We start from the raw sequence: 19,084 nt of genomic DNA on the forward strand, positions 1-19,084 counted from the left end.
AGGTGTCATGAACTTTACATTTGTCAGTGTTTGCAGACTAATGAGTTACAGAGCAAAATTATGTCCCAGTTTTACATAAACACATCAGTCCATTTCAGCCATCATCCTTCCCATTCAAGGAACTCTGTGCATATTATTTTCTTTCAGGTGAAAAGAGGCGAGTCTGAGATTCAGTCCCTTTTTTACCACTGCTGTTCATTCTTCAATAAGACAGGCTTGGAATGGGGTGGGTGTAAAGTGGGTGGTCCTTAGAGGAAGCACTCGGGTTCTTAGGTCTGCTGGATCTCAGGTAAAATCTCCAGAGCAGTTGATCCACAAAGAGCCTCAGTTCCCTCATTTCTAAAATAGAAATAATGGTAATACTCCTCTCACTAGTACTCTTGAGGGTTCAACAAACTAATCCTAGTGGAGTTGCTAGAAATTGGCAGGGACTGTTTATTGAGGTCCTGCAAAGGTAAGGGCCAATATTCCTGCCAAAGGAAGGTAGGGGCTGGTACAATTTGGAGTGAGATGTTTAGAGGCCTGAGGCTTTAGTTCTCTGCTGGATTTCTTAGGACCTGGAGAGTAATGGGCTAGATTGGTGATGTTCTCTGACATTTTCCCTATTCCCTAGGAAGCGAAAGTCTGAAGAGTTCTTCCTGAAGTGGCAGGACAATATGTACTCACCTTGACACTTCTAGGTAGTGTGGGGATTCCCAGCCTTGAGCACCCCAGATCACGCTGAGGTTTCTCCTGGATCAGCTCTCCTTTCTCTCCAGTTGCAGTGGTGGGATGGAAATGATTTATCTTTGTCTCTCCTCACCTATCTTTAGTTTTCTCCTTTCTACTGTATCAGTCCTATCAGGACACAAATATGCTCTGATTTCCCCTATTAATATAATGTCTCTTGTTCTCACTTTCTCTTTCAGTTGCCACCATACTTCTTTATTGCTTTTCACAGCAAAACTTTTTTACTCAACTTTATACATTGGTTATCTCCAATTCTTCTTTTCCTTTTTCTCCCATGCACTCCTATCAAACTCTCACCCCTACCACACTATCAAAAAGTTCTTGATTGATGACCTTCACATAGCTAAATCCAGTAGTAAATTCTGTCTTTTTCTTGCTTGATGAACTAGAGATTTAATTGAGTTGATCACTCCTTCGTCCTTAAAATGATTCATTTGGTTTCTAGAACAGTCTTATGTCTCCCTTCCCTTAATGCTGGAGTGCTCCAGGCCTATATGCTTCGAATTCATCTCCATTCTTGCTGATCTCATCCAGTATTAAGCTTTAAGCACCACCTATACATTTACGACATTTTAATTTAAACTTTAGATTCATGTAGGTATCTGAGGATATATATACATAACTACACACATACATATATATATATATATATGAAACTGACCCAAACTTCTACAGTTGGACTGCTGATAGAAATCTAAAACTAGCCTCAAATTTAACATGTCCCAAATTTAAATCCCAAACATCTTCCCCCAAACCTGGCCCCCACAGTCTTTCTCAACATAAAAACAATAGCAATAGCAAACATTTATATAGGTCTTACTATGTGCCAGGTAGTAGTTTGAGAACTTTATGAATATTGCATAATCCTCAAAAACTAATAAGAGGTGAATAGCAATATTATCCCATCTTACAGTGAAAAATGGAGAGAAGTATTAAACACCCTGGGGCAGAGCTGGACTTCAAAACCAGGCTGCCTGATTTCAGTCTGTATTCTATCATCTTTCCAATTCCTGACATCTCTTTCAAATGATTTACTGTTCAAAATAAATTGAAATCATCTATAGCTTCTTTCTTTCTTTTACATCCACATCCAATCCAGCAGTGAATCCCATTGGCAATACTTTCAGATATATCCAGAATCTGACCACTTGCTAGTGACACTGCCACAGCCTTGGCGCAGCCATGATCACCACTTGCCTGGGTTCTTATAAATAATCCTCTCATTGATCTGCCTCTGTCTCAACAAAGCAGACACGGAGAGGCAGATCATCTTACACGTTCTGCCCAAAGTCCTCCCATGGCTCCCCATCTCACTGGGAGCAAAAGACAACATCCACATTGTGACCTACAAGACTTAGAACTCTCAGCTCTCCTCTTACCTCTCTAACCTCACTTTCTACTGATCTCCTTGCTCATTCCACTCCACTCCTACTGGGCTTTTTTAGGCATTCCTGGAACATAAACACACTTGCTCCTTCCTCAGGTCATTTGCATTTGCAGTTGCCTTTTACTATCGTGTTCTAGTCCCAAATTTCCACATGCCTCACTTCCTTATCTCCTTCAGAACTTTGGTTAAATGTGACCTTTTCAGTGAGGGTTTCTATTGCCACCTCTTACTAGACTGAAGGCATTATGCTTCCTTTCCTGTTTTGAATTTCTCTACTGAGTTTATCACTTGCCTGCTTACCTTTATTTATTTTCCCCCCATAGAATGTCAATTTCAGGGCAGTGGACATTTTTGCTGTTTGGGTTTTTCATTGTCATATCCCTGGTAACCATCTGCCTGGTGCATGTTAGATGCTCAATAAGTGTTTGTGAAATATTTAATAGCTGTAAAGATGTAAAACAAAAAATGAACAGGCCAATGTCCTCATAGGGAGATAAAATAATTAGGGTTTCCAATACCATAAGTGGCAGTTTGATTAGGAGCCACTTGGAATCTTTCAAGGACACCTTCACATTTAAAAATGAGGACTATAAGGAAGAGAGGAAAGGGACCTACTTCAGGCCAACTTGCTGGTTGAATATCATGCTTCATGGACAAAAGTTGTTTAATTATCCACAGATGGTTTTTTCTGTTTCTTCTCCCAAGACAGTTTCTAAAGTTAGCGTTAGATATTCTCATGTAAAAAAAAAAGCAAAAAAACCTTCATAAACATTAAACAGTGTGAGGTCTGTTTATTTAAAGATTCTCTTTCATATTTGTCAAAATATTTTCTGTGTGTTTGTGATAAAAAATAGCCAGCTCCCCACTGATAGCTAGGCCATGAATTTAACAGCAAATTCAATTGAAAGCCCTATTAGTCCTTATTCACAAAAAGGTTTGTGTTCTAGGTTATGTAATATCCAAAGTCAAATGATATGTTGAAGCATATTCTGAAAGGGGACTGAGAGAGAGCACATGAGATCTATAGTCTTCAAATCTTTACTTCAAATGAGCTAAATACAGAATTCTCCCAGTTCTGAGGCTTGACTTTTATCCTAGACTCTGCACTTTACAAGTTTCATTAGATTTAGCTATTGGGATTTTAAATCCTAGAGCAAGAGCAAAGACCCGAGCCCTATCACTTGTAGTGCAGTCCTTTGGGTGCTCATTAAGGCTTTTAGATTTATTTTAGGAAACTAGCATTTTATGGGTCAAGGGTATCCCACGCTTGGTGGGCTGCATGCAGCCTGATGCCATCGCCTGGAACTATGTTGTCACTGCAGAGACTGTGTTCCATGCAAGACTACTTTTATCTGAGTGTCAGGATATTCGAAAACATTTTTTATGTGTGTTTGTAGTTTTTAAAATACAATATAGTGTCATATTCTAAACAGAAAATTGGTCCTCATTCATATTTCTTCCCCATAAAGTATCGCAGAATAGCATCTTACACATATCATCCCCAAGGTGACCTTTCTTGATCATTGTTCATTCATTAAAGATGATGATCAGACACCTGTAACATATATTTTCCTAGTTAGTTTTCCTTTTAGGTTCTCTGGACACACATGTAGCCATGAGACAATCAATGCTTAACTCCTCTAACTGTTGCAATTAAAGTTCTAAATGATTGTGTGCAATAAGATTGTTTTTTTTTTAACAAGGTAAAATATTTATTTTTAGTATTTTCTTATTGAAATATAGTTGCTATACCATATTATATTGGTTTCAGCTGTACAACATAGTGATCTGGCATTATAACACATTACTAAATGCTTACCATAGTAAGTGTAATTACTGTATGTCATTATACAAAGGAAGTACAGTATTATTGACTACATTCCCTAGGTCTTTAATCTCCATGACAAATTTCAGAATTGGTTATTTTCCATAGGGTCTGTCCCTCTTGGAGGAGAGAAGCATTTTCCAAAGGACTACGCTGGTACATTCAGTACACAAAACTAAGGGATGGTTTACATGGAAACCATCAACAATATGAGGGTGAAAAAATAGGATCTGAGTTCTAATTCTCATTAACATGTCCCAAAAAGTTATATTTTAGATGTAACTAGTCTACTTAGCAGTTATTGAGTGAGGATCATGCTAGATAATGCAAAGAATTATCTCATTCGACCCCAATGTCACCAAGTGAAACAGATATTTCTCTTTTCTTGAGGCAGACAGGCAACAGAGCTTGGGACTAATTAACCACCCTAATCCACATCCAGAATATAACAGAGCAGATTCAAATCCAACTCAGGTTTTGCACCATATGCTAAGATCTTCTTCATTGTATTGCACTCTTTCCTTTGGCTTCTCAATTTTATGTTCAGATCAAACAGGTGTTATAAACTGTATTAACAGAGTGGAACCAATCTTAACCTCTTTCTCCCTTTCCTTTTCTTTGGTTTTAGGTGTCCATGCCCAACACTTCAGTGAGTGAGACGACACTGGCTCCTAGAGGCGGAGAGATGCGTATCTTCTTCTGTGCCACTGAGCACTTTTTATAAAATCAACTTATTATGACATTTAGCCTATTTTGTTATCATTACTCACAGTTCAAATACCCCACTTGAATTTTAATTTTCTAGAGGTGAAGGATGGTGACCTATTCCTATTTGTTACACAGATATGAACCACCAGGAGCCACTGTTTGGAAACTGAATTGATGGTTAAGAGGTCATGGTGCTGAAATGGTGTTCTGAATACTTTTCTCATAGACACTCTGAGAAGCGATAACTAAGTCATGGCCAGGCTGCAGTTGAACTCTCTCTCTGTAAAGCTGAAATTATCTCATATTTAACATTCCCTGAATTCTACATCCAAAAGAGTTCAGGGTTATCAATGTGCTATTTTCTTAAAATAGAGCTAGCTGTTCTCCAAGTCTCCAAAATATAGAGGTGCAGGAAATATTCTGTTGTCAGTTTCTTAAGCTGTCCACTCACACATACACATACAAATTATTTGGAATTGTAGTGTTCAGTCTGGAAGAGACATGATCATGACCTTGTCAATCTAAAGTCAAACTGAGTTCCAAAAAGGTTAACTTCCTTGTTTATGATCACATAGGGTCTTTATCCACTATTCTCATTTTTATTTTTGTTTCTTCTAGAAAATTTATTGGATTACTATGCTTCTGAAAGTCTTATGGTTTTTCTGGAATCCCCTTGTGGAGGCTGGCTAATATTTTCTATTGGCAGCCTGTTTTTATTTCTTCATGGCTATGGCAGGGCCATCAGAAAACAGCCCATGATCTTAGTTGATCAGATGCAGGTCAATTAAAAACTTTAATTTTTGTGAGTCTACTATGGGCTAAACCCTGTGTGCTAGGCACAGGAATTACAGAGATGAATTAGCTCCAACTCCTCTTCGAGATTATCTTTCCACCCTCTCCCTTACCTTAGTTCTCTTGGTTCTGTTCACATTTTTAGTATATATATTCTCATAAGTTCTATTTTAGTAAAAATCCACTTCTCTTTTTTCAGACCTGCCACTAACTCTGATTATGACCTTGAATGTGTTACTGAGAATCTCTCACTGAGTTCCACCCACTTGGTGGCAGGATGGAAAATGACCAAACATGACTGTTGCCAATAGACAGACTCCAGTGAATTGTTTAAGGATTACCATGAAAACTTTGCCATACAAATTTTGTTGTCAACAATGAAAACACATGGTAGGAACTAATAACTCACTATGCATTAAGTCCTCCACAATTTTCTAAAGAGAATTGAGTATATGTTCATTTCAACACTACCTCTTTTAAAAAAACTATATTGGTGGCCCTATGACTAGTAGGTAGGTAGAACTTTTTTTCATTTCCTACTTCTCTCTTTCAACTTTCTCTGAAGCCATGCAACCTGCTGGTCTCCTCTCTTTGTGATATAGTGGCAAGAAATGTAGGAAAAATTATGTCATCCATCATCAATTAGCCACTTTACTGCTCTGGGATTCATTAGTCTCAATTACAAAAAGGAGAATCATATACTTAACCAAAATAAGATTTAGGGTCAAGTGATCTGGAAACCTTCCTATTCAAAGATGCTTGGCATTCAAAGGAGATGAATATTTTGGATGCAAGACCCCTTAGCTTCTGATTTTTTTTCCCTATTTCAATCTCTAATCCATAAACCATTCTTAAGGATCATGTGCTTAGGTCTCTGCTATATTTCAGCTCTGTTCAATGTGCTGACATACAAGTAGGCAAACAACGGCCTAGATCTGCCTCTGTGTCTTTCTCACTGATTTTCCTTGCCCCTTTTCAGGATGTTTTTTGTTTTTCCTTGAAGTTTCCCAGAACACTGCTCTCATATCAGGCGTATTGAAGACATAGCAAAGGAAGCAGTGGCAAAATTCTGTTTAATAGTCTCTTTTCTGACTCCTGTATGGTTGTAGGGGATAATTCTAGATCTGAGAGGAACATGATTTCACGCTCTCTACTGCTTGCAGCGTGTTGAGCCAGATGCCTTAGATACACGGAAGGGAAGACTGAGGAATTGCTTCCCAGACAACATGTTGCTGAACAGCAAAAGGAACAGAACTTTTAAGACCCCCACAGAATTCCCCCAGGGAGTTTATTAATGCCCTAAAATTCCAAACATGCTTCATTGACCCTGGCCGCTGAGCTTTTCAACCAGTGGCAGGTGGTCTGGAGTTTGTGTGTTTTCTATCAGCTGGAAGAGCATCCTGAGGTAAAGATGAATGGACAGCAAGTACAGCAGAATTAATTAAAAATGCTGAGTTTGAGAAGAGCACATCAGAGTCTTGGTAGTTATTTCAGAGGCACTTTGTTGAAGAAGTACTAATCCATTGAGGACGGGAGGAGAAAGTCACCTTGATAAAATGTGGGTTTCGTGTCCCTGTGCTTCCCGTGTCACCGTTCTTTTCTTTCCTTGGGGCCAGAATGTCTGCCCTGTGGCTCATTTTTGAATCTTAATTGGTTGTCAAATAAATCCTCGAAAGGTGCTACTGATGAGGGGCTTGTGCTAGAATCAGATTTGTGTGTATGTCTTTGTATTTTTTTCAGAGCACTTTCACTTTATCTTATTCACCTTTTGCAACAACCCTATGAACTATTTTTATCTCTAAAGATGTGGAAACTATTGCTCATAAGATTATTTACACCAGATCACCCTGTCATGAATTTAAATTCTGAGCACAGTGTGTCATCTCCCTCTTTGGACTACTTTGAGGGTAGTTTTCATTTTAGAGGCGACACTAAGCCTCAGAATAAGGTGGTAGCTTTGGAAAAGTGAGGAACAAGCCAGCACACCTCTTCAAATGGCTTCAGGCGTCAGCTGACCACCCTGTCCTCCACTTCCTGCAGCTGGCTTTGCCCACTTACTCTCCATAAGATTTACTCAGTTATGGAGGCAGAATTTGATCCACAATTTGGAGCCACTGTCGTCATTGGTGCAAGTCTTTGAGGCAGTTTGGGAACTTAAATACATTTGTCAGTGATGGCAAATGGATTTTAACTCCAGGCCATCTCAGATAATTACTAGTGGCCACCTCCTCGAAAAGGACGCTAAGATCATCTACAAGCTCAGTAGAAACAGATCATGATTCATCATTTATGTCTACATGACCTCTGTGTGGAGGAAGCAGTAAGATTCCTGCAGTGGAGCTGTCATTCTTCACAGATACGGACATGGCAGATTAGCCTTAGAATGGCTCCCAGAGATCATTTGTTCCAATCTCCTCATTTCACAAATTAGGGAACCAAGACATAGGGAAGTGAGCCTCATTTCAATCTCCCTGCACTGGCACGGTGCCACTTGAAGGCAAAGCACAATAATTTTGACCTAATATTCAAGTTTGATGCCTTGACTTCATGCAGAAAGTGCTAGCAACTCTACAAGGAGGCCATATTCTGCCCCCTTCATAGTCCCTTTGAAGGTAGCTTTCTCAGCTTTCTATACTTCTTGCATCCAGCGGTCTGGAACTTCTTTGCCTTTTCCCCTGTCACCTGCTTTGGCCACCTGAGCCTGCCTTATGTCCTGTGCCTCATGTTGCTGACTTTTCCTTCCCCCCATCTCATCTTCATCAAAAGCAATCTATTTTATATCTCTCATTATTAGGTCTTTGTGTCACACACAAATATATGAAAAGATAAATGATACTTATTCCTCCTGTGGGCTAATTGGGTTATGAAAATGGGATTCTTAGAGACACAATGTCTTAATCCCAAGAGAAAAATCCCAAATCATAGGAATTTAGAGTACCAGGGGAGGCTAGCTTGTGGGACATGGGGTATTTTGGTAAAAACCTCTTCAGCATGAGTCACCAGGTCAGGGCCAGTCCTGACTGTATAAAATACATTAACATATTTTAGTACCTCACATTCATTGACCCTCCCAACTCGTGCATTCCCTTGCTTTTGTATGGCTCAGGATGACTCTTCATAGTTGTCCACGTTTTATAGCTATAGAGACCAAAGGCATGTAGGAACGATGACGTGCTTTAAGTCTCTCGGATGTATGCAGCAGAGCTGGGATGAATGGTGGCGGCCTGCAGCCCCACAGCAGCCCCTCCCTGCTCCTTAGCCCACAGAGCTACCCTGCTGTTCTTCCTCCTCTGCCACAAACAGTCTTTCTTGTCCCTCTGCTTTATACAGGATCAGCATGCTTCGATAGGATCTGAAGAGGTTGTGTTCCCAGTAATGATATTTGCTTGCAAACCTACAGTGACTCTTTAGTGGATAAATATTGCATCCAATCTAAACTCTTCTCCTTTATTTAGTCTCAGACAAAGCTTCCTTTGATCATGACGATGTGGGATTAAAACATAATCATTTATCTGGTAGTAGGAACACACAGTCGGAATGAACAGGCACTGTGCTACCCTGTCAACCATCTGGGCTCAGATCAGACCAGGCTGGTTGTCTTGAGAAATGTTGTGTTACATTCCTGTATCTGTGACTATGGTAGGGTGTGTGTTTTGTTTAGGTATCACAGCCCTTGAGTTAATGTCAAAGACTGTAGTCACAGCACTACATACCATAAAGCTTTATTTTCATAGAAGAGGCTATGGGAATGGATAGGCTCTGCTAATATTAAATCTTCACAAGTCATCTGAGGGGTATATTTGGAACCAAAAGGTACCACTTTAAGTTTACAAGGTAGGTACATACATAAGAAGATGTGTAATGCCTTCAACTGGCCTTTAAGATCCCTAAGTAATCATATTTAGCATTATCTTCAATATGCCGCACCCTAATAGAAACTGTTTACACACATATTTCTAATTCAGATAGCAGTACACCACAAGTCAGATATATTATATCTATTTAAAAGATGAGGAACCCAAGGCTTAGGGATGTTACCTTCACCAAAGTTGCTTGTCACCCATCAAAGATAAATTCAGGAGTTGAACCCAGTTCTCTCTGACTCAAAACTCTCTGCCTTTTAAATACTAAACCACTCTGACTTTTCTAATCTGTATGAAATATGTGTAATTCCAACCAATTAAGAGACCAAAAGGGATGCTAGAGATAATTTCCTGTATTACATTTTAAAGACTCAATTAGTCTTCTTCAGCACTATATGGGCCAGGATGAGCTGTGAAACATAAACAGTGGTTAGCAAGGCTGAACTAAGGAGAAAATAAGGCAAATGTTACTCATGATGAAACCTGAGTAACAAGGGGAAGGTCACTCTTGCTTCACAGTAACCCATCCTGTCACCATGCCTGGGACTTTCATAAAATTACTGACTGTCAGAACTAGAAGAAACCTTAGATATCATCCATTTTTTTAAAGTGAGGAAGCTAGACTCTGATTTGCAAAGGGACATCCCAAGATCTCAAAACTACTTAGTGCACAAACAAAAAGTCATGGCTTAATGCGTATACAACTTTAAGGTTTTTCAGGGTCCTGCTTAAAAATTCAAGATCCTAAGGTAAGCATTGACAGTAGATTTCGTCGTCTGCCAGCTCAGAGTCACAGGGAGTAGCTGTCTGAATTATTATGTTGACAAAATCAGAGGCTGCTCCTAAGAATCAGTGGGAAAAAGTGCCATCATTCTTCGCTGCTGTTCGCTTTACCTACAGGAAGTGGACTTTACTAGCACATGTACTATGTAATACACGTCTGGTTTAAGATATGAAAAGCACCCTGATTCCTTATCAGCGGAAGGGGAAAGGCTAGCCCTAGCGTCAGAACACCTGCTCTCAGGTCCTGACTGAGCTGCATCCTTGGGTGAATCACTCAGTGTCCCTAAACCTTAGTTTCCTGATATTTACTAAAAGGATTAATTATAGCTGCTTCACCTACCTCATATGATATCCGCAATTAAAAATAGGTAGAACTTGAGGACATATGTTGTAAATAGGAACTACTCTTCATAGTTGAGGGCCAAGAAATTACCAGGCCCACAGAGGAGAGAAAAGTAGGTCAAATTGAAGGCAGGAAGGTATTACTGTCATTCTCTTTGGAGCTAGTTATGTTGCCAGAATCTACCTGAAGTGCAAGTTTCTCCAAGAAGGGACAAGTCATTTTTTGGCATTAGAGTGAAGATTTCAGCCCTGCTGAGCACCCTCTGAGCTTGATCTGATCAAACAGTGGAAAAAATGGGGCTTTTGGAGAGGCTTTATTAACCTTTCAGGTTCCTGGGGTTCTTTTCAGTAGAGACCCTAATTTCCTCAGGAAACTGACATTTTTACTCTTTTCCCACACCAAGGGTGGTGTGGCTGGAATTCTCTGTAATAATGCTTTTTTTTTTTTTTAATTGAAGGGTAGTTGACAACAGTATTGCATTACATTAGTTTCAGGTGTACAACACAGTGATTCAACATTTATATACATGATAATTCTAGGTACCAGGTATCACCATACCAAGTTGTTACAATATTTTGACTATATTCCTTATGCTATACATTACATCCGGTTACTTATTTATTTTACAATTGGAAGTGTGTTTATATATATATATATATATATATTTTGTGAGGGCATCTCTCATATTTATTGATCAAATAGTTGTTAACCACAATAAATTTCTGTATAGGGGGGTCAATACTCAATGCACAATCATTAATCCACCCCAAGCCTAATTTTCGTCAGTCTCCAATCTTCTGATGCATAACGAACAAATTCTTACATGGAGAACAAATTCTTACATAGTGAATAAGTTACATGGTGAACAGTGCAAGGGCAGTCATCACAGAAGCTTTCGGTTTTGTTCATGCATTATGAACTATACACAGTCAGTTCAAATATGAATACTCATTTGATTTTTAAACTTGATTTATATGTGGATACCACATTTCTCTATCATTATTATTATTTTTAATAAAATGCTGAAGTGGTAGGTAGATAAGAGATAAAGGTAGGAAACAGAGTTTAGTGTTGTAAGAGAGCAAATGTGGATGATCAGGTGTGTGCCTGTAGACTATGTGTTAATCCGAGCTAGACCAGGGCAATAAACATCCATGTATGCAGAAGATTTCTCTCAGAACATGAGGGGGGAGGTTCTAAGTCTCACCTCTGCTGCTCCCCATTTTCTCACCAGATGGCCCCCTGCGACTGTGCCTGTCTTAGGTTGTTCCTCCCTTGAGGAATCTTACCCGTCTCTGGCTAACCAGTCATCTTCCGGGGCCATACAGGGAAATGTTAAGTTGGTAAGTGAGAGAGAAGCCTTATTGTTTGAAAAGGTTAGCTTTTTATTTCTTTGCATATTTATGTCCTGTGGCTTCTATGCCCAGCATTTGTCTTGAGGTGTCTTTACCACTTGGAAGAATTATGATACTCGGTAAATTCGACATGTGGCACGAGTTCTATTTAAAGGTTGTGATTAGGTAGGAAGAAGAAAAGCTATAGAAGTAGCAGGCAGAAGAAAACCTGGGAAAATTGATTATTTCTTTGACATATCTTCTTGTAGAGTAACTTCAGCATGGATAGGTTTTAAACTACTAATTAAATTGTGCACACACATTAACATAATAGGAATATAGTTACCTAACCAAAGCATACCTGTAATTAACAGCCATCTCCAGTGAAACCAAGAAAACCAGTTAGGCACCTTAGGCATTTGTGAAAACTTATCTATGATATGGTGGATATTGTCCGACTGAACTTAAACAGTCTGACAGAATTCAGATAAACTAGAACAACCCATTCCTGGGGACTGTTCATATCCCATATGTTCTTTTAACGATAAATAGTCTGTGGTTGTAAGATTTTGGAGTGCTACAATTTGCACTTCTCCTAATTCTTGGTTGAGTTCCAACAGTATAGATCCAGTCCAATTTTTGTTTTACTGTATGCACAGGCCAGCTTAGATATCTCCTTCATCATTCCCATGGCAAGTCCAGGAACTGGTGGGATGAGTGCATCTACATCTGTGACAGTGCGTGGATCTTTGTTGGAGTTTTTTTTTTTGCTGATCATCTTCTGTCATGAGTCTTCCCGAGAGTGCTGATGTTGGAAGTTCTTTTTCATATCGTATCTTAGTTCATTTTCGGGGTAGCCAAATTAGGCTTTGATCCTCTGTATAAACACAAACAGACCCTTTGCCTACACTTTTATATGCCCTTTATATCATTGTGTAGAACTCATTAGAGGTCACCACATAGGAACTGCTTTTTTTTTTTTTTAATCATTAATCTACACTTACATGACGAATACTTTGTTTACTAGGCTCTCCCCTATACCAGGTCCCCCCTATATACTCCTTTACAGTCACTGTCCATCAGCGTAGCAAACTGTTGTAGAATCACTACTTGTCTTCTCTGTGTTGTACAGCCCTCCCCTTTCTTCCACCCCGCTATGGATGCTAATCTTAATACCCCTTTTTTCTGCCCCCACTTATCCCTCCCTACCCACCCATCCTCCCCAGTCCGTTTCCCTTTGGTACCTGTTAGTACATTCTTGAGTTCTGTGATTCTGCTGCTATTTTGTTCCTTCAGTTTTTCCTTTGTTCTTATATTCCACAGATGAGTGAAATCATTTGGTATTTCTCTTTCTCTGCTTGGCTTGTTTCACTGAGCAAAATACCCTCCAGCTCCATCCATGTTGCTGCAAATGGTTGGATTTGCCCTTTTCTTATGGCTGAGTAGTATTCCATTGTGTATATGTACCACATCTTCTTTATCCATTCATCTATTGATGGACATTTAGGTTGCTTCCAATTCTTGGCTATTGTAAATAGTGCTGCGATAAACATAGGGGTACATTGGTCTTTCTCATACTTGATTGCTGCATTCTTAGGGTAAGTTCCTAGGAGTACAATTCCTGGGTCAAATGGTATGTCTGTTTTGAGCATTTTGATGTACCTCCATACTGCTTTCCACAATGGTTGAACAAGTTTACATTCCCACCAGCAGTGTAGGAGGGTTCCCCTTTCTCCACAGCCTCGCCAACATTTGTTGTTGTTTGTCTTTTGGATGGCAGCCATCCTTACTGGTGTGAGGTGATACCTCATTGTAGTTTTAATTTGCATTTCTCTGATAATTAGCGATGTGGAGCATCTTTTCATGTGTCTGTTGGCCATCTGTATTTCTTTTTTGGAGAACCGTCTGTTCAGTTCCTTTGTCCATTTTTTAATTGGGTTATTTGTTTTTTGTTTGTTGAGGTGTGTGAGCTCTTTATATATTCTGGACATCAAGCCTTTATCGGATGTGTCATTTTCAAAGATATTCTCCCATACTGTAGGGTTCCTTTTTGTTCTATTGGTGGTGTCTTTTGCTGTACAGAAGCTTTTCAGCTTAATATAGTCCCACTTGTTCATTTTTGCTGTTGGTTTCCTTGCCCGGGGAGATATGTTCAAGAAGAGGTCACTCATGTTTATGTCTAAGAGGTTTGTGCCTATGTTTTCTTCCAAGAGTGTAATGGTTTCGTGACTTACATTCAGGTCTTTGATCCATTTTGAGTTTACTTCTGTATATGGGGTTAGACAATGGTCCAGTTTCATTCTCCTACATGTAGCTGTCCAGTTTTACCAGCACCATCTGTTGAAGAGACTGTCATTTCGCCATTGTATGTCCATGGCTCCTTTATCAAATATGAATTGACCATATATGTCTGGGTTAATGTCTGGATTGTCTAGTCTGTTCCATTGGTCTGTGGCTCTGTCCTTGTGCCAGTACCAAATTGTCTTGATTACTATGGCTTTATAATAGAGCTTGAAGTTGGGGAGTGAGATCCCCCCTACTTTATTCTTCTTTCTCAGGATTGCTTTGGCTATTTGGGGTCTTTGGTGGTTCCATATGAATTTTTGAATTATTTGTTCCAGTTCATTGAAGAATGTTGCTGGTAGTTTCATAGGGATTGCATCAAGTCTGTATATTGCTTTGGGCAGGATGGCCATTTTGACGATATTAATTCTTCATAGCCATGAGCATGGGATGCATTTCCATCTGTTAGTGTCCCCTTTATTTTCTTTTAAGAGTGACTTGTAGTTTTCAGAATATAAGTCTTTCACTTCTTTGGTTAGGTTTATTCCTAGGTATTTTATTTTTTTTGATGCAATTTTGAATGGAGTTGTTTTCCTGATTTCTCTTTCTGTTGGTTCATTGTTGGTATATAGGAAAGCCACAGATTTCTGTGTGTTGATTTTGTATCCTGCAACTTTGCTGTATTCCGATATCAGTTCTAGTAGTTCTGAGGTGGAGTCTTTGGGGTTTTTTATGTACAGTATCATGTCATCTGCAAATAGTGACAGTTTGACTTCTTCTTTGTCAATCTGGATTCCTTGTATTTTTTTGTTTTGTCTGATTGCCGTGGCTAGGACCTCCAATACTATGTTAAATAACAGTGGGGAGAGTGGGCAAACCTGTCTAGTTCCCGATCTCAGAGGAAATGCTTTCAGCTTCTCACTGTTCAATATAATGTTGGCTGTGGGTTTATCATAGATGGCCTTTATTATGTTGAGGTACTTGCCCTCTATTCACATTTTGCTGAGAGTTTTTATCATGAATGGATGTTGAACTTTGTCAAATGCTTTTTCAGCATCTATGGAGATGATCATGTGGTTTTTGTCTTTCTTTTTGTTGATGTGGTGGATGATATTGATGGACTTTCGAATGTTGTGCCATCCTTGCATCCCTGGGATGAATCCCACTTGGTCATGGTGTACGATGGTTTTGATGTATTTTTGAATTCGGTTTGCTAAAATTTTGTTGAGTATTTTTGCGTCTACGTTCATCAGGGATATTGGTCTGTAGTTTTCTTTTTTGGTGGTGTCTTTCCCTGGTTTTGGTATTAGGGTGATGTTAGCTTCATAGAATGAGTTTGGGAGTATCCCCTCCTCTTCTATTTCTTGGAAAACTTTAAGGAGAATGGGTATTATGTCTTCCCTGTATGTCTGATAAAATTCCGAGGTAAATCCATCTGGCCCGGGTGTTTTGTTCTTTGGCAGTTTTTTGATTACTGCTTCAATTTCGTTGCTGGTAATTGGTCTGTTTAGATTTTCTGTTTCTTTTTGGGTCAGTCTTGGAAGGTTGTATTTTTCTAGGAAGTTGTCCATTTCTCCTAGGTTTCCCAGCTTGTTAGCATATAGGTTTTCATAGTAGTCTCTAATAATTCTTTGTATTTCTGCGGGGTCCGTTGTGATTTTTCCTTTCTCGTTTCTGATACTGTTGAATTGTGTTGACTCTCTTTTCTTCTTAATAAGTCTGGCTAGAGGCTTATCTATTTTGTTTATTTTCTCGAAGAACCAGCTCTTGGTTTCATTGATTTTTGCTATTGTTTTATTCTTCTCAATTTTATTTATTTCTTCTCTGATCTTTATTATGTCCCTCCTTCTGCTGACCTTAGGCCTCATTTGTTCTTCTTTTTCCAATTTCGATAGTTGTGACATTAGACCATTCATTTGGGATTGCTCTTCCTTTTTTAAATATGCTTGGATTGCTATATACTTTCCTCTTAAGACTGCTTTTGCTGTGTCCCACAGAAGTTGGGGCTTAGTGTTGTTGTTGTCATTTGTTTCCATATATTGCTGGATCTCCATTTTGATTTGGTCATTGATCCATTGATTATTTAGGAGCGTGTTGTTTAGCCTCCATGTGTTTGTGAGCCTTTTTGCTTTCTTTGAACAGTTTATTTCTAGTTTAATGCCTTTGTGGTCTGAAAAGTTGGTTGGTAGGGTTTCAATCTTTTGGAATTTACTGAGTCTCTTTTTGTGTCCTAGTATGTGGTCTATTCTGGAGAATGTTCCATGTGCACTTAAGAAGAATGTGTACCCTGTTGCTTTTGGATGTAGAGTTCTGTAGATGTCTATTAGGTCCATCTGTTCTAGTGTGTTGTTCAGTGCCTCTGTGTCCTTACTTATTTTCTGTCTGGTGGATCTGTCCTTTGGAGTGAGTGGTGTGTTGAAGTCTCCTAGAATGAATGCATTGCATTCTATTTTCTCCTTTAGTTCTATTAATATTTGTTTCAGGTATGTTGGTGCTCCTGTATTGGGTGCATATATATTTATAATGGTTGTATCCTCTTGATGGACTGAGCCCTTTATCATTATGTAGTGTCCTTCTTTGTCTTTTGTTACTTTCTTTATTTTGAAGTCTGTTTTGTCTGGTACCAGAATTGCAACACCTGCTTTCTTCTCTCTGTTGTTTGCTTGAAATATCTTTTTCCATCCCTTGACTTTAAGTCTGTGCGTGTCTTGGGTTTGAGGTGAGTCTCTTGTAAGCAGCATATGGATGGATCTTGCTTTTTTATCCATCCTATTACTCTGTGTCTTTTGATTGGTGCATTCAGTCCATTTACATTTAGGGTGATTATTGAAAGGTATGAATTTATTGCCATTGCAGGCTTTAAGTTTGTGGTTACCAAAGGTTTAGGGTTAGGTTCTTTACTATCTTACTGTCTAACTTAACTCGCTTGTTGAGCTATTATAAACACAGTCTGATGATTCTTTATTTCTCTCCCTTCTTATTCCTCCTCCTCCCTTCTTCATATGTTGGGTGTTTTGTTGTGTGCTCTTTTTAGGAGTGCTCCCACCTAGAGCAGTCCCTGTAGGATGCCCTGTAGAGGTGGTTTGTGGGAGGCAAATTCCCTCAACTTTTGCTTGTCTGGGAATTGTTTAATCCCTCCTTCATATTTAAATGATATTCGTGCTGGATACAGTAGTCTTGGTTTGAGGCCCTTCTGTTTCATTGCATTAAGTATATCATGCCATTCTCTTCTGGCCTGTAGGGTTTCTGTTGAGAAGTCTGATGATAGCCTGATGGGTTTTCCTTTGTAGGTGACCTTTTTTTTCTCTCTGGCTGCCTGTAATACTTTGTCCTTGTCTTTGATCTTTGCCATTTTAATTATTATGTGTCTTGGTGTTGCCCTCCTTGGATCCCTTGTCATGGGAGTTCTGTGTACCTCTGTGGTCTGAGAGGCCATTTCTTCCCCTAGTTTGGTGAAATTTTCAGCAATTATTTCTTCAAAGACATTTTCTATCCCCTTTTCTCTCTCTACTTCTTCTGGAATACCTATGATTCTTATATTGTTCCTTTTCGATTGGTCACTCAGCTCTCTTAAAATTCTTTCATTCCTGGAGATCCTTTTATCTCTCTCTGCATCAGCTTCTCTGCGTTCCTGTTCTCTGTTTTCTAGTCCATTAATGGTCTCTTGCATCTTGTCCATTCTGTTTTGAAGTCCTTCCAGAGCTTGTTTTATTTCTGAATTCTCCTTCCTTAGTTCTTGCATATTTCTCTGCAAGTCCATCAGCATGGTTATGACTTTTGTTTTGAATTCTTTTTCAGGAAGACTGGCTAAATCTATCTCCCCAGATTCCTTCTCAGGGGAAGATGTAGCAGATGCCGAAGCTGTCTGGGTTAGTCTTGTCTGGATCATATTTTTTTGCCTTTTCATGTTGACAGGTGCTATTGACTGTCAGCTGGGAGGGCCAGAATTTTCACTTGCCACTGGCCTTTCTTTACTGGGACAACTGCGACCCCTAGTGGCTTGTGTTGGGTAATTGCGTGTAGACTGGGTCTTTGTGTCTTGCCTGGCTGGAAGGGAGAAATTTCCCTTTCTGTGGGCGGAATTTGTCTCAGGCTGCTTCTCTGCTTTCGCAGCGCCCGGTGGGGTAATGGATGGGGGGGCTGCTTGACTGTTTGCCTCCGTGAGGGGTCCCAGAGCTGTTGCCCAGGGGGTTAGTGCGCCCGGTTTTCCCTGTAATTTCCAGCTGCTGTACTGTGACCTGGGTTGTTTCCGTCAAGCTGTTACGTCCCTGTCCCTTTAAGACTCTCAAAAAGCCCCTGCTTTTCTTTGTCACAGGGGCATCAGCTTCGGCACCCGCTCAGAGGTCTTACTCCCTGTTTCCCCAGTATCCAGGGCCCCCTGGGCACGTACTGTGTCTGCGCTCTGGCCCGGATGGCTGGGGCTGGGTGTTCGGCAGTCCTGGGCTCCGTCTCCCTCCCGCTCTGCCTATTCTTCTCCCGCCGGGAGCTGGGGGGGAGGGGCGCTCGGGTCCCACCGGGCCGGGGCTTGTATCTTACCCCGTTTCACCAGTTGCTGGGTTCTCGCTGGTGTAGCTGCAGTCTGGCCACTGTCCTGCGTCTTCTGGTCTCTCTTTTAGGGCTAGTTGTGTTTGTTGTATTTTCAAAAGTATATATGTTTTTGGGAGGAGATTCCCACTGTCCTACTCACGCCGCCATGTTGGCTCCGCCTCCAGTTGTAATAATGCTTTAACCAGAATGAGTGCACGCTCCGCTTCCGCCTGGCTGTCCGAGCCCTCTGGCCTGGCACTGGCCTTCCTCACACATCTCCCCTTTGGTCCCTGTTCCCCAGCCAGACTCTTTCCAGGGAGGTCTCCGTGTCTCCCATGCCTCTGTCCTGTTCTGATTCTCCTCTCAGAGGAAACCTGCTTCAATAGAATGTTTCTCAGAAACATCAAAGTTAACATATTCAAGACAAAACCAACCAGGGATTCCCCCCAATCTGTGTCTTTCCCAGTCTTCATCATCTTGGTCAGGAAACTGAAAAACCTGAGTTATTCT

General features: G+C 40.1%; 1 long non-coding RNA gene across 3 annotated transcripts in view; it reads right to left on the reverse strand.

Moving 5' to 3' along the window:
* Positions 1-19,084, reverse strand: part of LOC118921127 (uncharacterized) — a 31,682-nt gene continuing 12,598 nt past the window's right edge. For all 3 annotated transcript variants that reach the window (XR_008993417.1, XR_008993416.1, XR_005028207.2), the window contains 2 exons: positions 667-3,671; positions 1-339 (listed from right to left, as the gene is read on the reverse strand). This is a non-coding gene — a long non-coding RNA (uncharacterized LOC118921127). The remainder of the gene's footprint in view (positions 340-666; positions 3,672-19,084) is intronic.

Source organism: Manis pentadactyla, chromosome 13 (assembly GCF_030020395.1).
Source record: "Manis pentadactyla isolate mManPen7 chromosome 13, mManPen7.hap1, whole genome shotgun sequence".
NCBI classification, from domain to species: domain Eukaryota; kingdom Metazoa; phylum Chordata; class Mammalia; order Pholidota; family Manidae; genus Manis; species Manis pentadactyla.